Below are 17,197 nucleotides of genomic sequence, written 5' to 3' on the forward strand. Positions count from 1 at the left end.
AACCTTCCAAGGCAGGTAAGTCTCTCGCTTAGCAATTACAGTACCCTGTCAGGAGCACTTTTGTGGCATAAACCCAAATGGAAACAGATCAAGTAGTATTAGACCCTAAGTACCCTGACGGGTATGTACTGGTAGGATCTGATATCCCTGATAATGTTAGACCAGAACTAGTAAGCTTTCTCAAGAATAAGTCTTCTTGTTTTGCCTGGTCCCATTTTGATATGACTGGCATAGATGCTAATATTATTACCCATAAACTCAATATTGACACTTCCTTTAAGCCTGTACAACAGAAAAGGAGAAAGTTTACCCCTAAGCGCAACACAATCATTAACGAAAAGGTGGACAAACTCTTAGACATGGGAATGATCAGGGAAGTAATGTACCCTGAATGGCTGGCCAAAGTGGTCGTGGTGCAAAAGAAGAATGGCAAGTGGAGAGTCTATGTAGACTACACAGATCTCAACAAAGCCAGTCCAAAAGACCCATTCCCCACTCCCTCACATTGATGCAATGATAGATGCTACAGCTGGGCATGAACTACTAACATTTATGGATGCCTAAAGTGGATTCAACCAGATCAAAATGCATCCAGCTGACCAGAAAAATACTACATTCATTACGTAAAGGGACATATATTGCTACACAGCAATGCCTGGTTAACATAATGTTCAAAGACTAAATTGGCGACATAATGGAGGTCTACATAGATGACATGGTGGTCAAGTCAAAGAAGGCAGAAGATCATGTGAAAGGCCTGGAAGTAGCCTTCAACATCCTGGAAGAATTCAACATGAAGCTCAACCCCTCCAAATGCCACTTTGGAGTGTCATCAGGAAAATTCCTAGGATACATGGTGACAAAAATAAGGATTGAAGCCAGCCCAGAACAAATAAAAGCCATCCTGGAGGTAGAATTTCCTAAGTCAGTCAAAGATATTCAGCGATTAACAGGAAGAGTTGCAGCCCTGATCAGATTCATATACAGATCATCTGAAAGAACAAGTCATTCAAATGAATGCCTGAACATGAAATAACCTTTCAAGAAATAAAGACTTACCTGGCTACTCCTCCACTACTGGCCAAACCTAACAAAGGAGAACCCCTGACGGTCTACCTATCAGTCACTGAGACAGCCGTATGTGGAGTCCTGACCAAGGAGGTTGAAGGCCAACAACACCCCGTCTATTATGTAAGTAAAAGTCTCCTGGATGCAGAAACAAGGTATGGATTACTTGAAATATACGTACAGGCATTAATTGTATCCTGCACAAAACTTAGACCTTACTTTGACAGTCACCCAATAATTGTCAAGACCAACCTGCCTATCAAATCTGTCCTCAGAAAACCTGAACTTTCAGGCGGAATGGCAAAATGATCAGTACAACTCAGTGCTTATGACATAACCTTTGAACCTAGGACAACAATTAAATCCGAGGCTTTAGCAGACTTTGTGGCTGAATTCAGTCCCAGCCTAGAACCAGACCTCATAAAAGAGGTCAAACATCTAGACACCCAAAAATTAGGCTAGGAATGGACCTTACACATAGATGGAGCAACCAATATGAGAGGATCTGGCCTAAGATTAGTACTAAAATCACCATAAGGAGATTTACTATCTCAGGCTATCATTTGTGAATTATAAGCGACAAACAATGAAGTTGAATATAAAGCCCTGATAGCTGGACTCAAGGTATGTATAGATCTTGGCGTGCAAAATCTCAAGGTAAAAACTAATTCACTTTTAATTTCCAATCAATTCAAAGGAACCTACGCTGTAAAGGATTCGAAAATGGTTCTTTATTTAGACTATGTCAAAAACTTTTGCAAAAAGTTTAGCTCATTTGACATTGATCAAATACCAAGACACTTAAACACCCAGGCTGATGCCCTAGCCAGCCTGGGATCAAATTTCAGCCATGCTATATTTGATAAGATACCTATTGTTCACCTGCTCGAACCGACCATTACAAAACCTGACCAAATCTGTCCCATCACTGAGGACACGAACTCCTGGACCAAACCATACTTTGACTAGTTCTTACAGGGGATCCTACCCAACGACAAGCATGAAGCAAGGGCCCTTAGAATTAAAGCTTCCACCTATACCATTATAAATAACACCTTGTTTAAAAAGTCTCAGGCCGGACCTTACCTGAGATGCCTGGAGCCTCATGAAGCCAAACAGGTTATTGAGGACATACATGATGGATACTGTGGAAATCACAAAGGCGGCAGAAGCCTGGCAAGCAAGGTTCTAAGGACAGGCTACTTTTGGCCAACCCTAAGAGCTGACTGCCTAGCTTACAGCTCAAAAAGTGACGCATGTCAACTTCACTCTCCATTCATTCATCAACCATCAGAGCTACTAAATTCTATTTCAGTCCCCTGACCATTCATGAAGTGGGGAATGGACATTGTAGGCAAACTACCCCAAGCTCCAGGATAAAAAGTCTACATGTTAGCCATGACTGATTACTTTTCAAAATGGATAGAGGTTGTCTCATACAGGCAAGTCAAGGAGAAGGATATCATATCATTCATCAAGCGAAACATCATATGTAGATATGGCATCCCCTCATAAATAGTTTGTGACAATGGCAGTCAATTCGTGGGAAAAAGGACAATGGCTTTCTGTGCACAATGGAATATCAACCTGGTGACCTCTACATCGGGATATCCAAAAGCCAACGGCCAGGATGAGTCTAGCAACAAAGTGGTAATCAGCTGCTTGAAGAAAAAACTAAATAGAAGAAAAAGCAAATGGGCTGCAGAACTCCCTCTAGTCCTCTAGGCTGACAGAACTACACCTAAAACATCCACAGGCCAGACCCCTTACTCCCTGGTCTATGGCTATGAAGCAGTGATCCCAGCAGAAATCCATGTACCAACTACCAGAAGCAGCCTGAACACCGTGGAAGAAAATAAGCCACTAATGCAAGATAGCCTGACCCTGGCTGAAGAATTGAGAGATGCAGCCAAGATCAGAATAGCCTCCTTCCAGCAAACATTAGCCAAAAGCCATAATAAAAATGTGAACACCAGAGTATTCAAGGAAGGAGACTTAGTCCTACATAAAGCCTTCCCAAATACAAAAGGCAAAAACGCTGGCAAACTTGCTCCTGCATGGGAAGGACCTTACTTGATTGATTCAATAGTTGGGCAGGGACCCTACAGGCTACAAACCCTGGACGGAGAATTGATCCCCATATCCTGGAACATCTCCCATTTAAAACTATTTCATGTATAAACCACTTATCTTATGCTTCAACCAGGTAAGACTATTAACGTTATCTCTTACCTGGTAAGATTCTATGTGTAACCCCCTAAATGAAATAATCCATGTTCCTTCTATGCTCTTTATATGTTCTTTCCTGCTAGTTGCAATTGTCTGTTATAACTACAATTTTTACCATATGTTTTAAATTACCATGTTAAATCCTGAAAACTTATTTTACGCCTTAATCAAATATTCAGGATTGAGGGCCACTCCACCCAACCTGAACAGCATCTCAGAAATGCTCCACAAACTTTGGCATTCATCTAAAAAACACACAAAAACTGAGCTCAGTATAAAAAGACAGGTATGATGGTGAAATAAATCCAGACCACTTGTCTTAAAGCCCGTCTGACCGGCTGAGGGCCATAAGCCCTCCTGACAGGCAACCACCCCTCTTACTCAAAAAAGCCCTCCAGACAGGCAAAAAAGCGACAATTTCCTGAACGGATTGAGGGCCATATGCCCTCCTGACAGGCATTATCTTAACAAATGGCTCAAATTGCATTATTACAGGTACCATCTAATCAGACTAAAGCACACAACAGGAATAAGAAAGCAACTTCAAATTTCATTAAGGAAAAAGCAAGGAACAAATTTTTCCCTGGGAGCATCCCCCCTGGGTAGGACAAATACCAACCAGCATAAAATTAAAAGTTTGTCTAGGGAACATCCCCCCTGGATGGGCCAAAAAAAAGGATTACCCTAAACCAAATTATTAGCCTGCCTTGGAAGCAGTAGCAGAACCAATATCTTCATCAGCCATCTCCTCTTCTTTAACATCCTCATCCTCTTCAGCCTCACCGTTTTTTTCTTTGGACGGGGGAGAATCAACCTCGTCATCAGCATGCAGCTTCCAAAGATCAGGCTAAGTGACATTGAGGTCAGCCATTTCTTGCTCCGGATTCCAATACGGCATGACTTCAACCTTATTGGCATCTACACAACCCTTGCCAAAGAAATACAAGGCAACATCCTTATACCCGCCCTACACCACATCCCTTTCAGAACCCAGCTCCTCATTTGCCTTCAAAAGATCCTACATAGCCTGCTTTTCAGCCTTCAATTCATCTTAGACTATAGCAAGTTTAGCCTGGGTAAACTTCACAGCATTGTGAGCAGACCCCAACTTTGACATTTCAACAACCAGTCTTGCCTTGCCTGCCTTATTATCCTTCTTCAAAGACTCATTCTCCCTTTTCAACACTTTTAAATCCGTCTTCAAAGATTCAGCGTCCTTCTTCAGGCATTGCACCTCCCAGTCCAAAGTCTCTTTTTTGGCATTTGAAGATTTCAGCTCACAAGCATCCCTCAACATGTCATTTACATTCTGCAAGAACACAAATCAGGCAAGCTAGAACAAAAAACATACAACAAAAATAAAACTAAAGAGAAAAGAATCATACCTCCAACAGCATGGTAACCAGATTAGCAGCACAGTCCCTGGAACGGTACATAACAGCCTTTGCCTGAGCAGACATTTCCTCAGCCTGATATTTGTAGTAAGGATCATCAACTAGAAAAGAGTGAGCCTGGATTTGTTCCTTAGCAAATTGAACATCATCAAGCCTAGCCCTAACCTCAGTAATCTCACTCAGACCATCACCACCAACTCCCTCAGAAGCCTCATCCGACCTTTTTCTCTTGCCGGCCTGACTGGCTTATCAACATCAACCACAGCCGGCGGAGGAGACACCAATTGAGCCTGATGAGCCGGGACCTGGACTTGAAGCATGTTGTCACTCCCTGTAGCCTCATTACTCCGGGACTTTTCCCTTGTAATCTGGGAAACGCCTGCCTTTACCAAAGACAAGCCAAAACTGGCAATCCTTGAAGAAGCTCTTGTAGCTACACGACAAAATTCTATATCAATAATACTAACATATGTTCAGGCATCAAAATATACAAAGAAAAGACAAAAACTTACTGCCTGATGATGAGGCCCTGAAGCCTTGGCACTTCTAGCAGCCTCGTATAAGCTCAACTTAGCCTTCTTGAAGCGAGGCAAGGGCTCTTGACCAAGACAAGAAGGCCACGCCCTCTCCTCATCTGGCAAGGCCATAAAAGTTGCAATCCGATCAGCCGGCCCCTCAACATCAGGATCACAAGCCCAGACAGCCACTATGGCACAACACAAGTAAGTTTCTCATTAAAATCTGATTTACATACTATTGTAATTTGAATTGAACACAGGAAAAAGAACTTACCACCCTCCACAGCCGGATAATTAAGATAATGCAGATCAGGGGCAACAGAATCTGCCCTGATAAACATATAGATTGTGGCCCAACCCTTATCATCGCCTGAATCAATGTTGGTTATCAGATAAGTCATCTTTACCCTGACTCGAAAGTTGAAGCGTCCAATGGTATTGCTTTTCAAATGATAAACATTCTTAAAATCCTCAAGAGTAATCACCAAGTTGTGCTTGGCACATAGATGTTCAACTGATTGAACAATCTTCCAAACCATCGGCATAAGTTGAAAAGGAGCAACCTTGATGGCCCTAATAAACTCAACCATAAATGGAGAAAAGGGAAACCTGCAACCCCCTTTAAACGCCCATTTAGAGATACAAAACCAGCCAGGACTACACCAGTTAGCCCTGACTGGGACCGCTCTCAGGAACCCAGACCTCAGCATCAGAAGGGAGTAGACCTCTGCCTTTCAAATAATGTTCGAAGGAAGGTTTTAATTGGTTGGCCTCAAGAAAGGAAGCAGATAATGATTTCACAGGGGAAAAAATGACACCCTTGTGTGTGATAGACAGAATTTCTGCAGGGGCAGAAATTTCCATAACTTCATCCTCAGGGATAATCTCTAGGACGTCTACCACCGTCGGAGCCTGATCAGTCCCAGCAGCCTTTGGTGCAGTAGCCCTCCTTCTTCCACCGGCCATTTTTTCTTGATTGGAATATAAAGATTATTTTCAAAGGAAGATTTATCTCACAAAGGAATTAGAGAAAAGAGAAAGAAAGTTTGAATAATTGAAGAATGAAAATATGGAAGCAAATAACGGCTCAAAACATTTTATAGCCCCAAAAAAATCCAACGGATAAAGCAAGTGGATGAATCCAATCATGACTTTCCTAGGGTTTGATGAACCTACCTCATTTATGGTCACTAGACGTTAGGAAGTTGAAGGGAACTCAAATTCTTTTTCAGTAAAGATTCTTATATTTTTTGCCTGGCCCGAGTTTTTATCTCCTTATCCCTGGCCAGATCCAATGGGAATAAGAAGATAAGGGGTAATTGTTGGGCCAAGAATTGTCCTGCCTGACCAGATAACAGTCAGGCAAAGAAGCACCAAGCCTAGCCTGAACGAAAGGAATCCAATACAAAGCACACAATACCTAAGGAGGTGCCAATCAGGAGGGAAAGACAGGACAGGCCATCTGTCCAGACCAGGCCTGAAGGAATGTTTCACCAGCTATATGATGGGCACTACCAGAACAAGTTAGGCAACAACTAAAGTACAACTCAAACCTAGAGAAACGGTTCCTACATTCATGGAAGACCTATTCAACAAAATATACGAAGAGTATGGAGCAGTCGACTGAGCAAAGATAGCGGCAGGCGGAATTATAGTCAAACAACTACCTCCAGGTAAATAGGGCACGAGGCCTATTACCTAGGAACACCCAAAACAACCTTGATAGAGCCGTTATAAGCAAGATATAAATAACAAGAAGATGGAGAAGAAAGTACCATCGACCATTCACAACCTCTAGCCTGACATACACATTTCCTTTCAGGATATCCGAAAAGATAGTAATAATCTCTCCTGGCTTGGTGCCCGTGGTTTTTTCCCTTATTCCCAGAGTTTTTCCACGTATAAATCTTTGTGTCTCACTTTATTGTTCATTCTTTAAGTTATCATTCGTACTAGTCATGCTTAATTATTTGAGTTAGATTGCCCTACAATTAAATCCCTGGCAGGACTTTATCCCTATGTGAAATCCTGCTAAAACATTAGCCGTGGTTTGGATTCTGTCTTTGACATCAAATACCGAAGAGCAACATGATCAGAAAAGACAATAATCGTGGTTCCTAGAAGATAGGAGCGGAACTTTTCCAAAGCAAAAACTACCGCTAGCAACTCATTTTCAGTAGTGGAGTAGTTCTTCTGGGCATCATTCAATGTCATGGTAGCATAGTGAATTACATGAGATAATCGATCCACCTTCTTGCCCAACACAGTTCCTAACACGTAGTCACTCGCATCACACATAGTTCCAAAAGGAAGAGACCAATCAGAAGCTTGGATAATAGGAGCGGTGACTAAGCTTCCTTTGAATTCATCAAATGCTTTCTTGCATCCATCATTAAATATAAACTCATTCTACTTTTGCAGTAGCTTGCAAAGTGGTGAGACAATCTTCGAGAAGTCCTTAATAAACCTACGGTAGAAACCTGCATGACCAAAAAAGAACGTACTTCACGAACGGTAGCAGTATAAGGTAAAGACTGAATAGTATCTACTTTTGCCTTATCGACTTCTATGCCTCGTGAGGAGACAACATGCCCCAAGACTATCCCTTGTTCAACCATAAAGTGACACTTTTCAGAGTTTAAAACAAGATTAGTGTCGACACATGTTTTCAAAACTAGATAATCATCAAATGACTCACCATGAACGGTGAAATCATCCATAAAGAGCTCTATAAATTTTTCAATATAGTCATAAAATATGCTAACCATACATCATCGAAATGTACCGGTGGCATTACAAAGTCCAAAATGCATGCGTCGATATGCAAAAGTGCCAAAAGGACAAGTAAAAGTAGTCTTATCTTGGTCCTCAGGAGATATGTGTAATACCACCGTTTTCTGGGTCTTGTTACTCGGCCGAATAGGGCTAATCGGTCGATTAAAGTGTCGTGTATTTTCTAGTCAGGCTACTGTCCAGGAAGACTCGGCCGAGTAGTGTAATACTCGGCCGAGTATGAGGTACTCGGCCGAGTACTCTTGGTACTCGACCGAGTAACCGGTCTGACAGGATTTATTTTCGCGGTTTGGTTAAGGATGATTAAAGGTTATAAATCGTGTTTTAAAGTTTAACTTTTCATTTTTACCAAAACCTAAGTACATTCTACGTTCTCTAATCATCCTTAATCACTCCTAAGGTCTTTGATTGGTCGTGAGTCTTTGTTCATCTCTCTCGCCGCAGTTTTGTCGGTAAGTCTCTAGTTCCATATATTTGGTTTAGTATTGTCTTTTAGAGTTTTACCCTAGTGTGGGAATTGGGGAAAATGGTGATTTCATGTTTGTGATTTGATTGTTGTGGTTATTGTTAGGTGAATGTTTTGTAGAAGAGCGTTTCTAGCTTCCGTTGTAGACTCGTATTCGGAACAGTGCTAAGGTAGGGTTTGCCTACTCAGTTCTCTGTTTAATTGATTTAAGATGAATTATTATGTTGATGGCATGATTGATATCGTAATTGGAATTGTCTTTCTTGGTTGTTGGAATTGTCGTTGCTTGTCTATGTTGGTGAGGTGCGTCCTCGGCTGAGTGGAGTCACTTTCGGGAATGGCTTCACGCCCTTAATTTGCCCATTGTGGTTCCCGTCACAAAGGGGAATGTGCACATTAATGGACATGGGTTGTTGCTCGTTGCGATGAGCGGGGCTTAGGTGGACATGGATGCGGTCCCCCACTAGCGGTAAGGATTGCCTGTCGCGGCGGGTAATCTAGCAGGGCTACACACTTAAGTGGGTAGCCGGATATATGATATGATTGGAGTTTGAGAATGGTTGTTCAATTGTTGCTTTGGTTGTTTCCTTGCGATTAACTTATCTTGATTGTTCAAGGGACTGACCCCGTTGTGTTTTACAAAACGGTGGTGATCCATTCGGGGATGGTGAGCAGATTGTGACAAGTGATGGTTACTTTTAGTTGTGGGGACAAGGATGGGATGTCATCACATTGAGTCTAGTTTCCGCTGTTACGAGTTTAGATACTTTGGTTGTTATGTATTGAGATTTATACTCTTTCACTTTGGTTTTCTTTGGGACGATGTATTCGCTAAACTTTATACTTTAGTAATTGTTCTTTAATGGTTACTTTTGATATACTTACCTCGGGTAACCGAGATGGTAGCAGCTTCTCATGTTACGGTGGTCCTTGGTAAGGCACCTTGGTATGTGGGGGTGTTACAACATGGTTATTTGAAAATAGCCTGAATAACCATCTAGAAAACAATAGAAAGCCTTACCAGCCAACCTCTCTAACATTTTATCAAAGAAAGGGGGGGGGGGGGGAATGGTCTTTTCTTGTCATAGGATTAAGTCTACGATAATCAATACAGACCCTCCAACAATTTTGCACTCGAGCCGGGACCAAGACTCCTTCAGCATTTTCCACAACAGTTACCCCAGACGTTTTAGGGACTACCTGTGTAGGACTCACCCACTTATTATCAAATATTGGGTATATCAGACCCACCTGCAACAATTTAATAACCTCTTTTTTACCACCTCCATCATAGAAGGATTCAACTGTCGATGCGGTTGTCTTACCGGCTTCGCAGCATCCTCAAGAAAGATACGGTGCATGCAAGTAGATGGACTAATGCCCTTGATGTCGGCAATGGTCCATCCTATAGCAGTCTTATGCTCATCTAGAACTTTTACCAACTTTCCTCTTGTTCCTTAGTGAGCTTACTGGAGATATAACTGGCAGCGTATCTCCCTCACCAAGGAACACATACTTCAAATGTTCCAGAAGTGGCTTTAGCTCTACCTTTGGTGCCTGCACAATAGATGGCAACAACTTCTCTACAGGAAGGGTTAGTGGTGGTTTTTCATAAGAAATCGGGTTTTTTTCTGTAATACTACGGATTTATGAGCCGTTGGGTACTCTATCGAGTAATTGAGTTTTGCGTAAGAAACAGTGTTCTATTTGATGGATACTCGATCGAGTAGGGGCAACTTGATCGAGTAGGGGCCACTCGATCGAGTAAGTCACTTACTCGATCGAGTAAGTTGGTTTTACAGGTTATTTGCCGGGTTTTGATAGCAACGCGAGAAGGATATATAAACACCTTTCATCAGTTTCTTTTCACTTTTTACCCCATTCTAAACTTCACAAAGATAAAACAAAGTTACATTGCTTCTCTCTTTCACATTGCTATCGAATCCTAACGCGTGTGTCGTCGAAATCCAGAGGTCTTTACGCCGTTGAGACCGTCGCGTTATGGGTAAGATCCTAGTATAGTTTTTATATTGTCTTGTTGATTTTGGTTTAAACCCTAATTGGGTAATTTAGGAGTTTTGGGAGTATTTTGAGATTAGATGGTGATTGTATGATTGTGTGATTGATAGGAGGTGATTTCGTAGAGGAACGTATCTGGTTCGCTGTTGTGACGATATTGGTGATAGCATTTTCTAGGTAGGATTTTCCTACTCAGTTATTGGTTATATGTATATTAGATGGTTGGTTGATTTTTGATGGTTGATTGATGTTTTTGATCTATATCGTATTGAATTGGTAATTGATGATGTAGTAGTTGGTTGCTTATGTGTCTCTGTGGTTCGCGAGGTATGCCCTTGGCTGAGTGGAGTCACTTGCAGGAGTGGCTTCACGCCCTTGATTTACCCCTTGTGGACCCCGCCACAAGAGGGGATGTGCACATTAAGGAACATGGGTTTGCGCTCGGTATTGATGAGCGGGGCTTAGGTGGGAACGGTTGCGGTCCCCCACTGGCGGTGTGGATTACTGGTTGCGGCCGTAATCTGGTAGGACAAGACCTTCAGGCTACTCAGGTGATTGGTTATGTGATGGTGTTGGTGGATTGTATATATTGTTGTTGTTGCATTATCTTATATTGTGTAATCAGTAACTGACCCCGTTTAATTATTTTAAAAAATGTGGTGATCCATTCGCGAATGGTGAGCAGTTATTTAGCAGGTATGATATGGATACATGAGGGATAGATGGGCTTGAGTCATCACGAGTCGTTTATAAGTCTTCCGCTGTGTTGTCAAACATTTTATTTACTTTAGTTGGTTTTTGGTTTTGGAACAGTTGTATCACACTTTACATTTTATGGTTTTGATGTATTCACTTAAACTATTTATTTAAAGTACGTTCTTTTATGGTCTATTTGATATTCATTCCCTCAGGTAACCGAGATGGTAGAACTCTCATGCATTAGGTGTCCTTGGTAAGGCACCTTGATGTATGGGGGTGTTACAAAGTGGTATCAGAGCGACGATTTTGGAACCTGTAACTAATAAACCAAAGGAATATAGAGAGTCAAACTAAAATGAACCCGGGTAGGAGTTGTTAGGAGCTAATGCAAAGATTTGGGAGACGTCCTAAAGTCGCGAACTCGCCCTAAAACTTTAAACCGGTAACTATGGGGTGTCATGGGATCGCTATGTGTTTACTAGTGTACATATGAACATGTTGGAAGGATGGATATGTGGTTGAATGAAGGATGTGGTGGAAAGGATGAAAGTAATCATATACGATAATATGATTTGTGGTTAAGCATGTTGTATGGTGGAAGTGATTTATAATGTGGCAATTTTAGTAACGTGTGATTAGGGATGTGATATGTTATACTAATTTGTTATTACGGAGTTATAAAGTTAAAAACATGCGGAGATGTGATATGTTATACTAACATATTAGTAATATGATTTGTGGTTAAGCTACTTGTTTACTGTTATTTCATATGCATAAGTTGGATTAAGTGTATGATGGAGGATTTGGTGGAAAAGGTGAAGTAATGTTGCATAAGAATATGATTTCATGATTTAAGCATGTTTATATGACAGAAGTGAATTTTATAATGTTGTTATGTTAGTAACATATGAATGGGGAATTTGATGTTGTATATTATGTTATTGTTTTTACGTAAAGTTATAGAATAAAAACATGCGGGTAGTACATGATTGGTAAGTTGAATATTGCATGAGCATGATGGATGTTATTGTTTGGCTTTTGTAGATAGTAACATGTGGTTAGGGATACTGTTTTACGAGTATCGGGTTGGTTTTGTTTGCTTGGTTGTTGTTTAAGTTGTTTGGAAGTAAAAATCAATAGTTATGTTGTTCGATTATAGAGGAGCTGTGTTTAAATTGTTATAACTTGAGATTCATATATGATATTGATGTGATTCCACTTGGAGGTGATAGCTTGTTCTCTTACGATTCTAACGATAGGTCACACGCCCAAAATGACCAATAAACGAGTGAGATATGAGCATTTCTCGAAAATTGGACAGTGCTGAGAACTTCATAAGGTACTCGATCGAGTAGCCCTTACTCGATCAAGTGCACCTCTTGGTACTCGATCGAGTACCCCTTACTCGATCGAGTAGACCTGGTAATTTATTATACGCGCTTTTGATCTTCACCTACTCGATCGAGTAAGTTGTACTCGATCTAGTAACCCCTGTTTTGGGTCATATGCTTATCTTTTTACCTCGTCGCATATCATATTTAATTGAAAGGTGATCCTTTGCTCCTTTATGCATTGTTTTACATATGTGTTGGTCCTGATGCGTAAGTTACCCAATCTTATGATGTAAGAGTAGCACCTTATGATGGGTATGAGTTTGGTGGGGAGGACATGAGTTATATGTGGTTGTGATGGATAGTGAAAAAAGGAAAAGGAAGATTGATGAGCTTTATTGAGGCATGGAGCATATTTTGTGAGACGTGGTGAGTTATATAATTGCGATTTTGGGTAATGTAAGGTAAGTGTATAGGGGCAAGGGGTGATGTAAGTGTAAGGAACGTGAGAATGTAAAGATTGAGATAAGGGATGCGAATAGTGGCAAATTGAGATGTGTAAGGATTTATGAAGGGAGATGGTTAGGAATGTGTTGGTTAAGAATGTATGTAATGGAAGGTCGTAGTAAAGGGATGGAGAAGAATGGTATATAGTGAACTTATATCGAGTTATGCGACGACATGGATTTTTAGATAGTGACTGAGTTTGGGAATTTGGATTATTAAAAGGTGAGCCTAGTGTGTAATTCTTTGGGAAATTAACGGTATGATGTGAATTTTTGGTCTTCTAGGCATACGAAAGAAAGATACAACTAATTGAAGAGTAACTGTTGGTTGTGTGGACTTAATGGTGACAAGTGTGAGTGAGTAGCATGATGAGAGAGGATCAGTGATAAGAAAGAATGAGAAGATATTGATATTAATTAATGGAATTTGAGTTTTTAAACCACTGAGAAGGTAATCGGAACACTAAAGAGTTAGGTAGTAGGAATAAGGAGTTGAATTGTTAATTGATTTTGTCGAATATAAAGGGAAAAGGATGAGGGGAGTAAACTAAGAGAATGTTGACCGGAGTTATGTGATATGGAAGTAAGGAATCGTCGAGATGTATGATATTATCATGAGGGTGTGAGTTAATGGTTATATAGGAATTTCAAGACGACATGTTAGCCATGAGTTTTGAGGAATTAAAGGAGTAAGAAGTTGGTAGAGTATTTGCACGATATGAGATTTTGGTGGTGATTTTGGTGATGATACAGTTAAGGATAGAATTGGAATGAATGTCGAGGTAAATTTTGTTGATGGATTTGATGTTCATTATTTGGGATGTTAACCGAAGATAGGAAAGGAACTGTTATATTTAGAGGTGAGTGTAAGAGATTTGTTATACGAACAGTGGTGGTGTTGTGTTGTTGTCACTAATTTTTAATGGTGATGATAAATAGGAAAGATAGCCATTTTAAAGAGGATGATTTTGTAGAAGCCGAATTGGTATGTATGGTTGTGAGGGAGTATAAGGTGTGGTTATAGGAGATGGTTGCTAGTAGTTGGGTATTAATGGTATGGTTACATTTTTCAAGAGGTGATAGTTACGCGAATTGGAGAATGTGTTATGAGGGGCATAAGAGTTAAGCTCGGACGAAAGGTAACCGTTATCAGGTGGGAACTTATGTGATTAGGATTAGCTAGTTAGATTCGATTATGGGTCTATGATGTGTGTAAGTGTTTGTGTGAGTTTATAACCTCATGCGTGGTGGTATAATGCGATAGTCATAAAGTTTTTATCTGAATGTTCCGTAATATATGTTGGGTACGGTAACCTAATGGGATGATATTTAAAAGTGATATTTTGGGTGATCTGGAATGGCTAGTTATACTGGTATGTGTATTCATGATATATGTAAGTGATAGTGTGACGTTCCGACCTCATGAGTAATAGTATGGATGACATTCGTAAGGTCATTATCTGTTTATTCCGTGTGACATGTTGCGTTGTGATCTAGTAAAGCGGTTTTAAGGAAGTTTTCTCGTCAAGGAAGGTATACTGAGTCAGTCTTTATGGGATTGTATAAGCTTCGATGACTATCGATGTGGTTGTTGTGCCTCGGATGACGATCCGGGCATAGTACTTCGGGTTGTGATGCCGGTACTTTCGCGCTGCGCTGCGCTGCGACTGTTGGTGGCGGTGTTGCGATGCCGTCATCGGTCGTGGTGGAGTAGACGGGATATTTATGAGACGAGTTTTCGAAAGTGTGTACCAGTCATATAGATTGTTGTTTTGTTTATTGATGTTTCTTACCAGTTTCGGCTTGGGGGGTGAGAGTAGAGTATGATATGGAAGAGAGTTGCGTATGTTTCCGTTGTTGTCATGGTATAGTGATTTTATGTCAATGGAACATAGTTGTGAGAGGCTGTTGGAATACCTTTGCTTTTGTTTTAGAGGAGGTATCGGTTGACATAGTCGTGGCAAGTAATTTGTGGAACATGTGTTGTAATGAACTGGAAACTACAGGTGGTTTATAACTTTTATCGGGACAGTAGGTACGGAGTGTTGGGACTTAGTATCATGTTAAGTTATGGGTGAGTTTTGCGGTAATAAAAGAGAGAACTTGAGGATCTAACATTAGTGTGTATAACAATTGTGGATCGTGAGTTACGATTTTAGAGATAGGTGCATTATAGAGAGGAATGTCGCTTTGCGGTAATGTGGAAGAGTTGTAGTATTGGTTATGCTAAGGATTTTGTATTATAGGTTAGGTGTTATTTGAGGTATGAGAACTGTTACAGAAAGAGAGCCATGGATATAGAAATGGTTGTGGGTGTTGAGGTTATAGTGGGTTATCATTGACATGCGGTGGTGATGAGAATTATGGGAGGTATAACAAAGGATCTAATATTAGTGAGTTACGAGGACATAACATTTATCTTAAGAGGGATAGGATGCAACAAAGAGAGTTTGATGGTTGTACATGTTGCAGTATATTTGGAGGTTTGAGTTTTGGTGGAGAATAAAATATGGATTTGTATTGTGGTTGATATTATTAAAGGTCATAGCAGTGCTGGTAGTAGTATAATGTTTATGGGTGTGAGTAAACTCCGATAGTGTTGATAGTTTGGGTGATGATGTTTATGAGTATGAGTAAACATCGAGGACGAAGTTCATTTTAAGGATGGTGGAATGTAACATTCCGTTTAGTGGCTGATCTCGCTTGGTGGATTGTCTTGATATTGGATCTGCTAGTAAGTAATATGTTAGTGAGACGGAGCCTTGTGTGGCGTTTGTGGATGGTATTCGGTAGTGTATGGAGTTAGTGTCGGGAGGCTATAATGTAGTTGATACGATATCGTGAGCTATGTTGTGGAGGTAGGCATAGTTTGTGGAGTTAGTGTTAGGAGTTCATGTCTTATAGGTTGGGTTTGAACTTCGGGGACGAAGTTCATTTTTAAGGAGGGAGGACTGTAATACTACGGATTTATGATCCGTTGGGTACTCTATCGAGTAAGGCCTACTCTGTCGAGTAAGTGAGTTTTGCGTAAGAATCAGTGTTCTGTCTGATGGGTACTCGATCGAGTACGGGCCACTCGATCGAGTAAGTTGGTTTTTACAAGTTATTTGTCGGGTTTTGATAGCAACACGAGAAGTATATATAAACACCTTTCGTCAGTTTCTTTTCACTTTTTACCCTATTCTAAACTACACAAAGATAAAACAAAGTTACGTTGCTTCTCTCTTTCGCATTGCTATCAAATCCTAAGGCTTGTATCGTCGGAATCCAGAGTTCTTTACGTCGTTGAGACCGTCACGTTGTGGGTAAGATCCTAGTATAGTTTTTATATTGTCTTGTTGATTTTGGTTGAAACCCTAATTGGGTAATTTGGGGGTTTTGAGAGTATTTTGAGATTATATGGTGATTGTATGATTATGTGATTGATAGGAGGTGATTTCATAGAGGAACGTTTCTGATTCGTTGTTGTGACGATATTGGTGATTACATTTTCCATGTACGATTTTCCAACTAAGTTATTGGTTACATGTATCTTAGATGGTTGGTTGATTGTTGACGGTTGATTGATATTGATCTATATCGTATTGAATTGGTAATTGTTGATGTAGTAGTTGGTTGATTGTGTTTCTATGTGGTTCGCGAGGTGCGCCCTCGGGAAAGTGGAGTCACTTGCGGGAGTGGCTTCACGCCCTTGATTCGCCCCTTGTGGAACCCGCCACAAGAGGGGATGAGGACATTAAGGAACATGGGTTTGCACTCGGTATTGATGAGCGGGGCTTAGGTGGGAACGGCTGCGGTCCCCCACTGGCGGTGTGGATTACTGGTTGCGGCCGTAATCTTGCAGGACTAGACCTTCAGGCTAGTCAGGTGATTGGTGATGTGACGGTGTTGGAGGATTGTATGTATTGTTGTTGTTGCATTATGTTATATTATGTAATCAATAACTGACCCCGTTTAATTGTTTTAAAAACTGTGGTGATCTATTCGGGGATGGTGAGCAGTTATTGAGTAGGTATCATATGGATGCGCGAGGGATAGCTGGGCTTGAGTCATCACGAGTCGTTTATAAGTCTTCTGCTGTGTTGTCAAACATTTTATTCAGTTTAGTTGGTTTTTGGTTTTGGAACAGTTGTATCACACTTTACAATTTCTGGTTTTGATGTATTCACTTAAA

Source organism: Silene latifolia, chromosome Y, assembly GCF_048544455.1.
Source record: "Silene latifolia isolate original U9 population chromosome Y, ASM4854445v1, whole genome shotgun sequence".
Taxonomy (NCBI): Eukaryota; Viridiplantae; Streptophyta; class Magnoliopsida; order Caryophyllales; family Caryophyllaceae; genus Silene; species Silene latifolia.